This window comes from Monodelphis domestica, chromosome 4, assembly GCF_027887165.1.
Source record: "Monodelphis domestica isolate mMonDom1 chromosome 4, mMonDom1.pri, whole genome shotgun sequence".
Lineage (NCBI taxonomy): Eukaryota > Metazoa > Chordata > Mammalia > Didelphimorphia > Didelphidae > Monodelphis > Monodelphis domestica.
The window spans coordinates 263,063,792-263,081,252 of record NC_077230.1 but is presented as its reverse complement, the minus strand read 5'-3'; the positions used below and the strand labels follow the sequence as shown (position 1 = coordinate 263,081,252).

The following is a 17,461-nucleotide window of genomic DNA, read 5'->3' as shown; positions in this document are numbered from 1 at the left end:
TGAGATCTTAGGTCAGATTATCAGTCATGCCAAATGAGGGTCAGCTAATTTTATTACACATTTATATCACTAATATACAGCATTGATTCTCTATTTTGCAAGAGTGGAATAAGGAGGAAAGATCAAGAGATAAATGCAGCATCATGAAGGAATGACTTTGCAGGAGACTATAAAACCATATCACACTTTCAGTTTCCCATAGGTTTACTTGGTGAAATCTGACTGAGTAGGTTAAATCTTTTTCTGTATTTTCAAAGTAAAAATGGGCTTGGTTTTGGTGCTGAATGAAAATTTAAAAGGAAATGTCATAAGAGTGTGCCTTAGGTATTCTCGAGAGTATAAAAGGACCTACTTAAGCAAGGTTTCCCTAAACTTTCCTATTATTCACTCATAGGATCACTGATTTAGAATTAGAAGAGAAATGTAACATACAGGGTGAAATGGGGGCTAATGTTACACCTTCCATCTATTCTGAATAAATTTCTAGAGGCAAAAGTGACAGGAAAGATTGATTTGAGTTCATAGATAGAAACATGGGTAAAAAATTAGGATGAATTAGACAAATGAATGCTTTCCAAATAATTTTAAACTTGTTAATTCATAAATGTGTAAAGGTAGGGTCAAAACTATCCCACCTCAGTTTAACCCTGATATCTTAATTAGGTGAGAACATGTTTTAATCCAATCCATCTTAGATTTTATTAAATCCAGCAGGAGAGTTCCTTGGCTCTGTCTTGTTGTTAAGTTTGATTTTCGGTCCTCTAGGAGCATTCAGTTTGTGATCGGTTAGGAAGGGTATTCAGAGGTCTGAACTTCTGCTCCTTCTAGGCCGCCATCTTCCATCTTAGATTTTAGACCAAGGAATTTTAACTTTTTTTTAATATGATAGATTCCTCTGGGAGTCTGAAGAAGTCTTTTAATACAAATGTTTTTATTAAAATAAAATACAGAAGGTTATAAAGGAAACCAATTATATTGAAATGGTTATAAAAATATTTTTAAATGAATAAATTTATGAACCCTAGATTAAGAACCTGTTCTTAGATTGAATGTAAAAAGTCTCCAAAAGCCACTGGATGAAGTGAAAAGGCACCATATAGGGAATCTGTTCTTAAGTAGCTGAGGGATTTTGTTTCACCTTCTGTGCCCTATATAAAAGCACCCAGTCAATTACAATACGGGAGCTCCAGGAATTGGGAGTATATATGACAGCATTCTTAGAAACCTTTTGAGCAGGAGTTACTTTGGAAGTAAGGAGAGGCCTTGGCATAAGCCTGGGGTCTTTTCCCCTCCCCTTGTTTTCTATTCTCCTCTATGGATATAGGAAATCCTTGAAAGGATCACACTTCCCATCATTCCAATGGCATCCAAAAGTCATTCTCGAATCAGCTAAGTTTACATTGGGAGCCAAAGACAGCCTGGACATAGATTTGTAGCTCAGGGACCCAAGCAAAGAACCTGTATCATGACTAATGGGAACTATCTGAGACCTACTCAAAGGGGAGAAAATGATTCCCAGCAACCAATTGCTGTGAATTATCCCATTTGCCACATGTGCTCTCTAAGCTTGAATCTACTTTTCCTGGGTCTCCTTACGTATTTTTGGGAAAGTGTATCACAGATTTTTGTGGGGATGTTAGATGGTGCAGTGGATAGACTGCTTTTGTGTTCAAATCTAGCTTCAGAAACTAGCTGTGTGACTATGGGTAAGTCACTTAATTTCTGTTTGCCTGAGTTTCCTCAACTATAAAAATGGGAGTAAATAATAGCACCTACCTCCCAGGGTTGTTGTGAGGATCAAATGAGATAAGAATTATAGAATGTTTAGCACTGTCCCTGGCACATAGTAAGTGTGTGCTATATAAATACCTCATTCTAAAAGCTACTTAAGTCTGGCTGACTGAACTAACTTTCTCTCTGTCTCTGTGTCTCTGATTCTGTCTCTCTTTCTCTCCCTTCTTAAAAAACAAACAACCCCCAAACAATAAACTCATCTTCTGTCTTAGAATTAATACTGTGTATTGGTTCTAAGGCAGAAAGAAGAGTAGTAAGGGCTAGGCAATGTTAAGGGACTTGCCCAGGATCACACAACTAGGAAGTGTCTGAGGTCAGATTTGAACCTGTAAAAAATAGACTTGAATCCAGGACTTCAATCCCCAGAAGCCCTTGCTCCACTTCCCCAGAAGGCTTTGGATTCTCACTGAAAACCTCACCTGGGCCAAGAACAAGATGGGGTATTTAACCTGATTGCAAAGGCTTTTGTGCTCTTTTCTTCCCTGTTTTCCGCTTGCAAGCAGATGTGGCTCTTTTCATAATGTAGGTGAGGTTGTGTCTAGGCCTCTCTCGGGCCTAGACACGTGCTTTCTTATCCTGTATTTTCTTTAATCTTTAATAAACTTCATAAAACTATAATACTCCTTGCAGAGGGAAACAAATTTCTACCTGCCTCAGTTTCCCTAAATTTTAATCTTTACAAACCCAAGATCTCCTGTCTCTAGGCCTGACTCTGCGATTAATCCCCTGAGTCACCTGGCTGGCCCCTGAATTATTTTCAGTTGATCTTGGGAAGGTAGAATACCAGTACTCATATGAGTTAGAATTGTTAGAAGAATCTCCCAACCCCTCAGGGGCACCTCGAGGGCCCCGAAGGAGTAAATGTAGCCTTGCTGTAGAGAGCCTGACTCATAGGTGTAATAACTGTGATGCGGGTTCCTTGGAGCTTATCTGAGCTACAAACATAATCACATTCTATTTTCATCATGGTGCACAAGTTCAGAGCTATCAGAAACTTTAGATGCCATTGAATTAAGCACTTTTAATTTGCAGTTGAGGAAACTGAGACCCCCATAGGTCAAGTGACATCTAAAATAATAGGAATAGTAAGTTGCAGAGCTAGAATTTGAGACCCAGGCTTCTCCAAATCCAGCACCATTGAGTCTCACTGTTACCTGTCCTCTTTAACGAAGAGGTAGCAGCCCTAGTCGATTCCTGATCTGTTTTAGGCAATTCATTATCTAACTGCTTTGGGTTATGATCAGGATATTTTCTTTCCTTGGAGGACAGGTTAGATGTGTTCTGCATTTACTGTGTTCACCCCAGAGGTCTGAGGCCCTTTGAGAATGTGATCAAATTATCCCCAAAACAAAACAAAAACCCCCACTCTAAACAAAAGCCAAATCCAAATACTTCAGCTCCAAGAGCCCCGCTTCAAGGTCTTTTTTTTTTTTTTTAAGGCTTGCAGCTTCATGGGATAAATGTTCAAAGAAACAGTATGTATGAGGGAGATAATCATGTAAATCCCGTTTACAAATCCCAGGGTTTGGGGCCTAGTGTCTAGGCTGCATTTTGCAAATGTTCCTCTGTACAAATCATGGGCACAGCTTTGAAAGATCTTTTAAAAAGATGTTAATCTAATTAAAATGCTGAGATTCTCCTTTCGTTTCACTTCAGTGTCACGCAAGGGTTCCGTCAGGCAGAACTGATTCCACCAAAAGGTAGCAAGAATTGGCTTCAATTAAACATGAGCTTGGCAATTAAAAAAAAAAATCAGTGACTTCTTTGAAGGGTACTAAAACATCAAGAGTCCTCTGAGTTTTTGACATTTTCACTGTTAGGACAACCAGTTGTGTGGACAGAATGATGGCTCTGTATCCTTAACATAATGGTCAAAGTGATGAACCAGATAGTGTTCTCTTAAAGAAGTCCCCCCACCCCCATTTCCAACACACACACACAGACACACACACTGACACACACAAACTTTAAAAACAATTGGTTCGGTTCTGAGAGTCTAGGCAAAAAGGTTCTTCTCCCCCGCCCCCCCCCCCCCCCCCAGCGTGACTCTTTTTTGGAGCATTTTATCCTAATTTTTTTTCATTAAATGAAGTAATGTAAGCAACTTGACATCCATGAGAATATTCTGGCGTGGTATTTGTCCTTTCTTTTTCTTGGCTTTTAGAGCTAGGCATCTGCAACTTGCAATGCTAAATTCAAGATAAAATACCCAGCTGGGCAAGTCTGTACAGTAGATCCCACAAACTGGTTTGCTATTCAATCAATCTTTTTTTTTTTAATTCTTTCTTGCTCCTTCTTCCTTGTTTCAATGAACTAACTAGCTCAACTGTTCCTCTAGGCTATTCATCTCAGGGACTGGCTGCTGAGGAAACCATTTATTTATCTCTCAACCTGATGAATAAGTTGTCTTAACTGTTTCAGACTCCCCCACAAGCTGGCAGCCTATTTACTGTAAAGTTTTTTTTTTTGTTTTTTGTTTTTTTTGTGAGCTGGCTGGCTAAATCACTGTAAGAGTTCTCATTTAGCTGAAGAAAAGTACAGTTTTCAAGGATCACCAAGCTCCCTGATTTAGGGTTCAGCAAAAATTTGGAAGGAGTCCGGGAGGTAATAGAACTCATTGACTGGTTGCGAACAGATTTCCTTTTTTCACTTTGAATGATACCTCTTTGGTTGTACCTGACTAATTTCTGTTTCTGTGATTTGATCCCTCGTTTTTAATGGAGAAAAAGTTCTCTTACATTATAGGTAATAGATTTAGAACTGAAAGGCACCCAGAAGCTATTTAGTCTCAAACTCCTTATTTTACGCATAAAGAAACTGAGAAGCTGGCCCAAAATTCATATAAGAAGTCAGTGGCAGGTCCTAAACCTTCTAAATTCAAAGCCAACTTAAGTCCCACACTGCTTTGATTTCTTTCTAAAACAAGCATTTTGGAAGTGTAAGATATTTATGCCTTCAAAAATTACTTAAAACATTCTTCTTCCATCAGGTGATTTATGTCTTGTCTTGTAACTTGTAATTATGATGACACCTTCAACTCCTTAAAAAACAATAATCAAAAAATCTAAGCTGACATATGACTGTGATGTTGTTCTTGGGATTAAGATGCAAAATGGAAAGAGGGACAAATGTGCAGAGACAGAAAAATATTTAGAGAAGAAAGAAATCCCAAGTGCCCATTTGTATAAGTGGGAGCTAAAGTTTGTGAGCTGGAATCAGTGTGTTGTTGTAGTGGAGAGGGAGTTGGAGAGGGGAAGGTGTTTGCATGGCAAAGTCATTTATATCAAAAGAAAAATGTAGTTGGCTAGGCTTTTCCATGATCCTTTTGCAATTATGGGCTGCAGATTTTATTCTTTTAAATAAAGAACTTCTCTCTCTTGCTCAGCACCTTCTGTGTGATCCTGCAGAGAGACTGTAGCTGTATGGTAATAGTGGTTAGTCCAAAATGATTAGAATGAGTTCTGTGGTCACTGTAGAGTTCATCCTTCAGATGTTACCTAATTTTCAAGTCAGTGTGACACCAGGACATGGAATCTATTCTTAGCAGTGGAGGTTGGGTACTTATTAAGAGCTGGCTTGGAGGGCTGATTCCAAGAGCAAGGAAACAGCATTTGGGTGGGGACATAACCAGGAACAAGATGTCTTTATATCCGGATGGAATGGAGAGGAGTAGGAATAGTTTGGTAGCTCTGGGGAAGAGATGAGAAACCTCACTGAAGGGATTCCCCTGGTAAGAAGGACTCTTGTGGCTAGTCTGAACTTCTTGCCCTATATCCCTTTTTGCCCCCTTGTGGTTTCATTTAAGTCAAAAGGAAGGAAAATCTCTGATCAAACATTGGAAGGGAAAAGAATACAGATTGGTGTCTCCATATTTCATGGGGTAGTTTGGGGTGGGGTATTATCTGGCTAGTTTACAAGAACTAGGATGCTGATTCAGGGAAAGCTTTCACGGTGAAGCAAAGGTGAGAGACATTGCTTAACAGCACTGAGTTTTACTAACCATGGAACTGTCAGCTCAGGGATCAAAGGAGATAGGGCAAAGGATGACGGGAATGCATTTGCTGGTGATAGGGAGGATCCTTATTCCTGCAAGCACACATGCTTCTAAGCATAATCACCTTAAAGGTAATTGGTAAACTGGGTACCAAACATCTCCTTGTTAATAACTATTTTAAGACTTAGTACAGGTTGGTTAGTTGACTCTAAAATAACACGCAAATTCTGTTCACCAGAGAAGGTGGCATGCTGTTTATAATAATACCTTTATAATAGTACCCGCAATAAGACACAGATGACTTTCACAACCATCCAGGGACTAGATCTGGCAATATGAGCTCATATAGAGCCTATATTGTGCCAACAGTTTAATTCTACATGTATTTCTGAAATGCCTACTAGATATGATGCACTGCGTTAGTGCTGTGAAAAGCAAAGATAAAAACTGATATAGTCCCTGCCCTTGAGACATGTATATTATTATTGAAGGATGGCAAATACACTAATAACTAAAACAATCTTCTTTCCTTCCTTCCTTCCTTCCTTCCTTCCTTCCTTCCTTCCTTCCTTCCTTCCTTCCTTCCTTCCTTCCTTCCTTCCTTCCTTCCTTCCTTCCTTCCTTCCTTCCTTCCTTCCTTCCTTCCTTCCTTCCTTCCTTCCTTCCTTCCTTCCTTCCTTCCGCCTTTAGTTAGCAGTTATTCTATGTACCAGGGACTCTGATAGATGCTGGGGATACAAAGATTTAAAAATAAAATATATGACAACAACATCATTATAGTTCTTCCCACTTCTCTTCACCTCTTCCATCTCAATGCCAGAATGATCTTTCTTGTCATTTCATGTCACTACTGTACCTTAAAATGACTTCAGAATTCCTACCCAAAAAAAAAAAAAGCTCAAACTCTTTTGACAGATATTCAAGATACTCCACAATCTGTTACAAACCCAATCCTACTGGACTTTTTTTTTTTAATTTTTTTTTTCCTGATTACCTGTTGATACAGTTTTCAATGATCATTTTCTGACATTTTGCAATCCAAGTTCTCTCCCTCTCCCTACCTTTCCCCTTCCCCAAATGTCAGGTAATATGATATAGATTGTACATATGTTAGCAAGTAATATATATTTCCTTGTTCATCATATTGTGAAAGAAGACACATATTGTTTAAACTAGAGAAAAATTTATGAAGGAAATAAAATGAAGAGTGTATTCTGTATTCTGTCTATGGCGGTAGAGAGCCTTTTTCAACATAAGACCCTTGGAGTTGTCTTAAATCCTTACTTTGCTAATAAAGTCATTCACAGTTGGTTTTTGCTTAAACTTTATTATTGTTACTGTGAACAACATTCTCTTGATTCTGCTCACGTCATTTCATATAAGTATTTCCAAGTTTTTTGTGTTCATCGTCTCTTATGGTGCAATTGTACTTCATTATAATAATATTCCATAACTTGTTTAGCCATTCTACAATTGATGAACAGCCCTTCACTTTCTATTTCTTTGCCACCAAAAACCACTATAAATTATTTTTGTGCAAATAGGTGCTTTTCTCCAATCTTGATCTCTTTGGGATTAGACATACCTATCCTACTAATCTTTTTTTTTTTTAAACCCTTACCTTCTATCTTAGAATCTATACTACGTACTGGTTCTAAATCAGAAGAGAGGTAAAGCCTAGGTAATTGGGGTTAAGTGTCTTGTCCAGGTTAACACTGCTAGGAAGTATTTGAGGCCATATTGGAACATCCCTTCTTTAGGCTTGGATCTCTATTCACTGAGCCACCTAGCTGCCCCTTTCCTACTCATCTTAACTCCTATTACTATCTTTATCACACTACGTTCCAGTCACATTGCCCTACATTTAGTTTTCTGAAGGCACCTTATGCTCTCTTACTTTTATGCTCTTGTTCATGTTGTTTCCTATTCCTGGAATGCCTTCATGAATTCTATGTTTCAGTCAAATTGAACTTTTTGTCATTTTCTGAAATCAATATTACATCTCATTGCCTTTCTGAATTTTCACCCAGAGTTCTCCATGCCTAGAAGGTTCTCCCTGCTTTTCTTTTTAAATTTTTATTCAAAGATATTTTATTTTCCCAATTTCATGTAATAACAATTTTCAACATTTGTTTTCCAAAATTATAGATCCAGACTTACTCCTTCCCTCCCTTCCCTTTCTGCTCTTGGAAATGGTAAGCAATTTGATCTGGGTTATATATATATATATGCAACATATACTTCCATATTGGTCATTGTTATAAGAAAATATTTATATAAAACCAAAACTCCAAAATAAAACCATAAATAAACTAATGGGAAAAAGAGTATGCTTTGATCTGCAGCCATCTCCAACAGTTCTTTTTCTGGAGGCAGATAGCCTTTTTTGTCATAAGTCCTTCAGAAGGGTCCTCCTTGATCATTGTATTGCTGAGAGTAGCAAGTCTTTCACAATTGATCATCAGACAATACTGCTGTTAGTGTGTGCCTGGTTCTGCTTATTTTGCTCTACATTAGTTCATGTAGATCTTCTAGCTTTTTCTGAAATTATCCTGCTCATCTTTTCCTGTAGTATTCCCTCATGAACATATACCACAATTTGTTCAGCCATTCCCCAATTGATGGATGTCCCCACATTTTCCAATTCTTTGCTACCAGAAAAAGAGCTGCTATAAATATTTTTGTATAAGTAGAGCCTTACTCTCTCTCTCTTTTTATGATTTCTTTGGTATACAGACCCAGCAGTGAATTTACAGAATCAAAAAGAATGCACAGTTTTATAACCCTTTGCACATAGTCCCAAGTTGTTCTCCAGCCTGGTTGGATCAATTCACAACTCGACCAACAATGCATTAGTGTCTTAATTTTGCCTTATCCCCTCCAATATTTATTACTTTCCTTTACTGCCACATTGGCCAATCTGATAGGTATGAGGTGATATCTCAAAGTTATTTTAATTTCTCTTTCTCTAATCAAAAATTATTCAGAATATTTTCTGCTGGGGTCCATCAAGCCATGATGTTTTGACATGGTCAGTTGTGGAAACTGAAGGTTGCAAAGTGACTCCCAGGAAGGATGGAGACACCTACTCAGCACCCCTCTGTGTGACTTCTCTCACTAACATTCCTTACTATTAGAATTGCTATGATTATTTTCCTCTCCCTAGCTTCAGGAAAAATAATATGAGAGCAAAATACTTGCAAGATTAATACATATGTCTCACTTTAATCCCCTCAGAATATCATCAATAGATCATACTTACAGAATTAAACCCAAAGATTCCTATATATCCACTCAGATGGAAAACCCTACTTTTTCCCTAGGCTTAAGCTTCTAGCAAAACCACATTCAGATTCGCCACTCCCTCTACAAGCCAGAGATTACAGGTATATTAATTACTTCTCAAGTGGGGACTAGTATGTTATACTTCATTGGTTTATATCTCAGTGAAACATTAGAAAAATGAAAACTGGATATTGGAAAATACCTAAATCTGGATTGTGTTGATTTTATCCTTTGACCCCACACTTAGCAGCAGTGTTTTTGTTAGTTATCTCCTAAGTAATTCTGATTGATTATTTAAGTTGATTAAAAGCAACAATGATTTTTCTTAGAAAACCTGAGCACCTCACAGGTTAATGGGGACTTACCCCTGGTTATCCTGCCTGTGACGAGAAATACATTTATCTTTAGTAAAGCTTTGCATTTGTTGTTGGAATCTATAGCAAAATGGTATGCAGGATGGTCTTACAATGTTAATTAAATGATTTGTTAGCCTTTAGAGTAACACAACAGTATTGAGGAAAATAATACTTGTGAATAGAAATCCTACAGAACAGAAGTCCGTGAAATGGATTTTGAGTTGTTAGATTTTTTTTTTTTTGCTGAGTTATAGACTGATTCAATCAGCTGAATAACCACTTTATTTTCATTTTATTTGGGGCTGGATATAAATAGAGTCCAGAAATCTAGTCACTTTCAGAACTGTATATTTCCATTCATCCCCTTCATACAACCCCTTCCTTCATTCATAGCACATCTCAGATGTCACATCCTACATGAGGTCTTTCCTGGCCCTCATAATTATGAGAGTGCTCTAAAAAATATTTTGCCCAATTTTGTATTTCCTTATCTGCATGCTCCTTTTATCCATTCACTGACAGCACGCATTGTCTTTGTATCCCCAGCACTTAACATACGGTCTACATGGTGCTAGATCAGCATTTATTTGCTGAATTGAATTGAATTAAATGGAACTGAATTCCATGAAGGGCAGCAACTAAGTGGTTCTGTGGACAGAGTGCCAGGCCTAGAGGCAAGCTGCATTTGGCATCAGACACTTCCTAGCTATGTGACCCTGGGCAAATCACTTAACCCCCATTGCCTAGCCCTTACTGCTCTTCTGCCTTGGAATTGGTAATTAGTTATCAATTCTAAGACAAAAGATAAAAGTAAAAAAAAGTACATGGAGAGAGGAAATAAAGATTCTCTTTCTTGCAGTATAGCTACTTTCCCCCCTCTTTTGGACCTGTTTTGAACAAGGCAATAGCATAGAAAATTCAAATTTATTTTTAGCATCAAAAATACATAGATTGAATCTGAGTAGTAGAAAGTATGTTGGATTTGGAGTTGGGAGAGAACTGGGTTTGAATCTACCTCCCACATTTATTGGCTATGTGATCATGGGCAAGTGATCTAATTTCTCTGAGCTTTAAAGACAATTTCTGAAATCCTGAAATGTGGATTTTCTATAAGTAGGAACATCCTTCACTAAATGCTGGAGATGATCATACCTGTAATATCTACCATATAGGATTGTTGCAAAGGCTCAAGTCAAATATAAAAAAACACACACACACATATAATGTTATATAGATGTGGAAGTGCTATGTAAATGCGAAATATAATGAGGAATAATAACATCTCATTTAGAAGGATTGTATCCTCCAAGCTGATTTATTCATGTCTCAAGCATACTTCCACTCTGCTGTAATCTAACTCATTGACGTGAGGAATTCAGGGTAAGGCAGGTCTAGTTTGAAACCTGTCCAAAGCCATCTATTCCTGGAAACACCAGAAGGATCTCACTCCTGCCATCTATTATAGGCTCCCACATGGACACCCAAGGACAGCAAAGCTCCTGTCTATGAGAAATCTGTACCATAATATTTTTAATAATGTTGTAGTCAACAAGTAAGTCAGTGTTCATTTTGTAAGCACTAATTATGTGCCTGGCACTGTACTGAGTACAAAGAAAGGCCAAAGGACATGGGTAAACATGGTCAACAACAACGCCCTTATCATCTGCTCTTATTTAGAAAAAAAAACATTCAGAGAGGAGAATGACCAGCTTCATTTTATTATCTTTTTGAAAAATAGATTTCAAGTCACCAGCAAAGGCTAGTGCTGAATTGCATTTTAATTAAAGGTCAATATCACCACTTCAGGAACAGAAAAGTATGAAATTTCAAGATTTATATCAATTACTATTATAGGAATTATATATTATTACATATGTGATTATATAACATATTATATGTGATATTAAATATAATGCCTGAATTAAAATTGTGTTGGGATGTAATTAAAAAGGCAAACATCAATGAAATATATTAAAGAAATTTTTTGCTGGTGATTCACTTGTGATATGAAATGAATAGGCTCCTGGAGTCAAGAAGACCTATGTTCACATCTTAATTCTGACACTTAGCAGCTGTATGACCAAGGGATGGTTAATTTTTTCATCTGTAAAATGGGATAATAGGAGATGTGGTACTCACCTCATAGGGTTGTTGCAAGGTTCAAGAAAAGAGAATAGAAAAACTTTAATGCCTAGATACATGTCTGTTACTGAATAAATTGAATATTGTGCAAATGTACTGACCCAGTATTTAAAACCAAACTAAAAGTAAGAACACACAGATTTATATGATCCTTCCTCCTTTTTTCCTCATTAATTTGAGATGGTGAATTGAATAGGTGTTGATACTTGTAACTGGAAGAAGACCCTGGATTTTCATGTAACTGAGTTTTTGGTTCAGTGAACAATTGTTTTCTGTGTTCTGAACTATAATCAGGAGAGAATGAATACATGAAAGGTGACGAGGATTTGTTGCAGAATAACTAATGTTTAGACACTTTCCCCCCAAATTCTATGTAGTATTTTTCAGTCCACTTAAAAGTGATAGAGAGAGAGAACTGCAACAGCTTTTTGGGAACCTGGGTCCCAATATTGGGTCTTTGAGCTTGTAGCAAGACATTTTTACAAATTTAAATTCAGGATGTGATTAATCTGGAGCCACATGATACTCAGACAACTAGTTAGGAAGTGAAAGACTCAATCAACTGGTAGTGTTGCCTCATCAGCAACAAATAATTAGTTTAGTTGATTTTTATTTTTATCAGGCCAACTGCCTTTTTATTTTAAGGCTCAAATTAGCTGAATGAGTCAGTATTTATAACACCGCATGGACAGCCTGAATATTTCCCATCCCAGGGCCTAAATTGGGAATTTGAATAGATTGGGGGAGAGGAAGGAAAGAGGGAGTGGGGCTGGTGAAAATTAATTCAATTTATCCAATAATAACTTTGCCTGCAACTCCATTTTGTGCTTTATAAACACAGTGAGCTCACTGTGAGTAGATTCTCCTATGGAGTGGATGCCATTTAAAAAATTATTTTCCCAGAGTAGTTGGCAGGTATTTCCAACTCTTTATATTTAGAAAGACAGCATGGTGCCCTGGATCAAAGTCTTCAACTTACAGTCAAAAAGACTTGATAAATCTTGCCTCTGCAGTATATTAGCTATACGAACATGGGCAAACTACTCAGTCTTCCCAAACCTCAGTTTTCCTACCTATAAAATGGGGATAATTAATACTATGTAGCACCTACCTCATAAGGTTATGAGGCTTCAAAGGACCAATATCTAAAACCCCAGCTAATTGCTGTGTATTGTCAATTCTATGTCCTTACCATTTCTCAAATTGTTTCTCCTCTCTATTTCCTCCTTCAGAATCCCAGTCAGGGCTCTCATCACTTCTCACCTGCACTACTGGTCTCCCAGTCCCTCCCCTCTCCAATCCATCCTTCACACAGGTGCCAAAGTAAGAGAAACTACTGTTTGGCAAGGGAAAGCCTTTACCCTCTGGATCCAGTCTCTCTTTCCAGACTGATTACACATTAAATCTCTGCTCCAGACAAAATAACCAACTTGTTCTTTTTGGCACAGGACATTTCATCCCTCTTCTCCATGATTTTGTGTAAGTGGTTTCCCATTGCTTAGACATCTCCCCCCCCCCCCCCCACCTCTTAGAACCCTTTAGCTTTCTTCAAAGCTAAATTCAAGGTTGACTTCCTTCAAGAAATAAGAAACCTATCCTGGCTTTTTCAGTTGTCAGTACTCTTACATCTCCACTAGTTACTATGAATTTATTTTGTATTTAGTCTCTATTTATTCATCTGAGAACAAGAGTCTTAGTTCCTTGAGAGGCAGGATTGTCTCATTTTGCCATCTGTATGTCCAACAAACTAGCATAGGATCTGGTACTTTAATAGATATTTGTTGAGAGGCAGCTAAGGTGGTTCCGTGGAGTAAGAGCCAGGCCCAGAGATGGGAGGTCCTAGGTTCAAATCTGGCCTCACATGCTTCCTAGCTGTGTGATCTTAGGCAAGTCACTTAATCCCCATTGCATAACCCTTACTGTTCTTTTGCCTTGGAACCATTACACAGTATTGATTCTAAGGCTTCTCAAGGTAAGGGTTTAAAAAAAATGGAAATGAATATTTGTTGAGTCTGAGGAATTGCCCAAATTCAGTCTTATCTTTTACTCTAGAGAAAAAATAAGCATTGCTCTGTGGTGTTGTGTCTGATAACTGAAAGTCTACGAGAAGCATTCTGGTCCTCCCAAGTCTATAATTATTCAATTCTTTTTTTATCTCCTGATTCTGTACATTTTGTTCAAATATATTATATATTTTAAAAAATCCTACCTATGTCTTAGAACTAATACTAAATATCAGTTTCAAGGAAGAAGAGCAGTAGGAATTAGGTAATGGGGGTTAGTGACCTGCTGAGGGTCTCACAGCTAGTAAGTATCTAAGGCCAGATTGGAAACCAGAACCTCCAATCTCTAGGCTTGGCTCTCTATCCACTTAGCCACCAATATAATTTATTTGCCTTAATATGTTTTCTGGAGCTACACATAAATGGGGCAGCTAAGTGGATAGAGTACCAGGTCTAGAGTCAGGAAGATATGGAAGACCACTGTTGGTCTCAGTTTCTTCATCTGTAAAATGAGTTGATGAAGGAAATGGTCAAGAAAACCCCAAGTGAGTCACAAAGAGTCAGTATCAGCCGAAAAAGCCAAATAATAGATATATATATATGTGATATTTTTGTATCAATACACATATATCCATATATTTGTATATTATGTATCTACCTGTGTATAATGTATTTTTTCTTCCTAAAATGTGTTATTCAGCTCACTTGATATCTTGCTATTCCATCTTGTGAGCAGCTTAGATTCCAATTCTTTTCCCAAACAGTTAGCTTTGTGTGCTAAGATACATTTTCTTTCTAAGAAAGGCATTACAGCAGGTAGACTATTTCGATTACTTTGGAAAATCAGCTACATTGAACATCTTGCTACATGTACTGTATTTGTACCTTTTTCCATTTCTCAGAAGGCCTGAGAGAGACTGCTAGTACTTGGTGAATGACTCTGAGTCAGTGTTATGACCAACAGAGTCATCAGTTCACTTCCACACTGGACTATAGTGCTGTTAAGAAAAATAATATAAGCTGGGGCCCATGGTTTGTTTTTTTTTTTTAATCCAGAAACATCCAGTAGGAGAAATGAAATATAAGTTAACCTACCTGCCACAGGAAGGCCAGATGACATCTTTTCTATTTAAATGCAAATACCAAATCTCATCTCTCTACCGAGAGTAATTTATTTGTATAACCCTATGTTATAAACTAGGTCTTGGAAATATTATCCAAGGATGTCAATCTTGCTAAAATAGTCAGGTGATCCTTGATGTTCCCTTATACAGCCAAGGGAACAAGCTATTTGTTCTACTGGATTCTAGGAAGCTTAGGTTACTGAAAGATGCTACTTTTGTTGGGGGACCAGAAGTCTATAAATTGGAGCAGCGATAATTCATAACTTAGATAATGGTGCCATTTACTAGGTACCTCGATTTAGCTTTTAAATATCAAGATCAATGACATAGTTATTGTCATTGTTAACATAGTATTTCTTTTAATCAGAACTGTATCCGGTATCAGTTTGGGCTTGGAGAAATATGGTCCAGATATAATTTTATGGCATTAAATAGCCTTGATCCAGACTTTGATCTGTATGAGGAACTATCATTGAGGAAACTTCCCTCGCTAAGGCAGAACGACTTATCTCTAATCAGCCACATTAGAGAATTGCCTACAAGGTTAAATGTTTGTTTGTGGTCACAGACTTAGTTTAGATGTGGCAGGACTCTGTTTTTCTGACTCCAAGATTAGCTTTAGAGTCACTATACAATGCTGCTTCTCTCCTATCTAAATAGGAAAGTATTTTTGAGATTAAAGACAGATTTTTCTACAGACATCCTTGGGTTTAGGGTGGGATATGAGAAACCAAGGAATTTAGTTTATATGTTGGGATGAGCATCCTACTTCTGGGCGTTAGGCAGAGTGTATCATTGGAGATTTTGCTTTATTTTTAAAAAGTAATACTATTTTGGAGGAATAAGTAATTTGGCTTAGAGATAAAAAGATGAAGACCTTTGGAAGCCTTAAAGCAGCATAGGACTGAATATTAATTTCCTTGGTATCTTAGGCCAATGGTGTCAAACTCAAATAGGAATAGGAGCCACTAATATATACATAAGGATTCCTACTGGTCACATATTGACTTCATTTAAAAATGCACGATTGTCTCTGCTTTATTGTATTTTTAGTGATTTTGCTAAATATTTTCCCGATTACATTTTAATCTGGTTCCTTAGGCACTAGGGAGTGTACTGGACCATGTGTGACCTGTGGGGCCATGATTAACAACTCTTAATTCTAAATAACACCTGTATTCACAAGATTATACCAAGGCTAGATAAGAAGGTAGATTTTATAAGTAAAATGATAATATTTTATCTAAATTTATCTACTCCTAGTACTTAGAACTATGTCTGGTATATAGCAGGAACAAATGCTTGCTAATTGATTCCTTATCTCTTAGTAAGGAGCTCTTCACATACTATATCTTTAATTAATGATGAATGGATAATTGAAAAGGATAGGCTAGATGACCTCTGTGGCTTATAACTGCAGGGGTAAGCTGGTAAACATTTAACAGTCATCTCTCTGGGGGACAAAATTATGCAAATGACACACTTAAGTTTACTCTGTATTATTAACATTTTTTCCATCCATTTTTTTAAACCCTTACCTTCCATCTTGGAATCAATACTCTGTATTGGTTCCAAGGCAGAAGATTGGTAAGGGATAGGCAATGGGGGTCAAGTGACTTGCCCAGGGTCTTTCCAGATTTGAACCTAGGACCAGTCCTGTCTCTAGGCCTGGCTCTCAATCCACTAAGTTACCCAGCTGCCCCCTCCATCCATTTCTTAAGTCCAAATAAATAGGAAAGTTAGTAACTCAAACCCTGACTTGTAGCATTTGTCTATTTCTGAGGCATCAATGCTCACACTGAAAACTTAATAATTGGGGAACTTGGCTTCAGCTGGCTCCAGTACACTCTTGCAGACTATATAAGGATGTGGTGGCCCTCTGTGGGAAACCTGGTTTCTCAAGTGCAAGAACTAAGGAGCCTTTGGGTTACCTCGAGAATCAGTGGTGCCATTGTCTGGCCAAATGATGTACCACATGGGATGTGCTTAGAAATTACTTTTTTAGACTATTGGGGTACAACCACTATTGTGGCCTTGTCTTACTTCTCTGGGTTGCTTGTTGCTTAGTCATTTTCAGTCAGGTCTGACTTTTTGTGACCCCCTGTAGGGTTTTCCTGGCAAAGGAACTGGAGTATTTTGCCATTTCCTTTTCCAGCTCATTTTGCAGAGGAAGGTACAAACAGGATGAAGTGATTTGTCCAGGTCACCCATCTAGTAAGTGTCTGAGGCCACATTTGAACCCAGGGCTTCCTACCTCCAGGCTCAATGCTCTATTCACTGTGCCACCCAGCTGCTCTAGGTTGTAGGAGGCAAGTTAAAAGGAACAGGGAGAAGGGGATCACTGTCAAAGGAAAAGCAAGAAGGCTCTAACAGAATTTAAACTGTAGCAGCCTTTTGTAGACCTAACTGGCTAAAAATATGATAAAGCTGTGAGCTCCTTGAGGGCAAGGACTGTGTTATTATTATTATTATTTTTTAAATTCTCTTTCTTTACATCCACAGTGCTTGTCACAATGCCTGGAATATAGTAGGTGCTTAATGAATGTTTACTGACTTGACAAAGATTCAGATCCATAAAGCTATCATTTTGAATAGAATAAGTAAAAATGTCAAAGTAAGATGTCATTGACATTGTTTTAGTTACCCTCATCATTTCTGAATTGGAAGATATATTAGAGATAATTAAATCTAATGCCTTCACTTTATAATTATTATTTTTAAACCCTTACCTTCTGTCTTAGTATTGATTCTATGACAGAAGAA

At 37.6% G+C, this 17,461-nt stretch overlaps 1 protein-coding gene across 1 annotated transcript in view; it reads right to left on the bottom strand.

Annotated features, from left to right (window-relative positions):
- Nucleotides 1–17,461, bottom strand: part of MAML2 (mastermind like transcriptional coactivator 2) — a 434,525-nt gene that overhangs the window by 23,895 nt on the left and 393,169 nt on the right. The gene's annotated exons all lie outside the window — the stretch shown is intronic.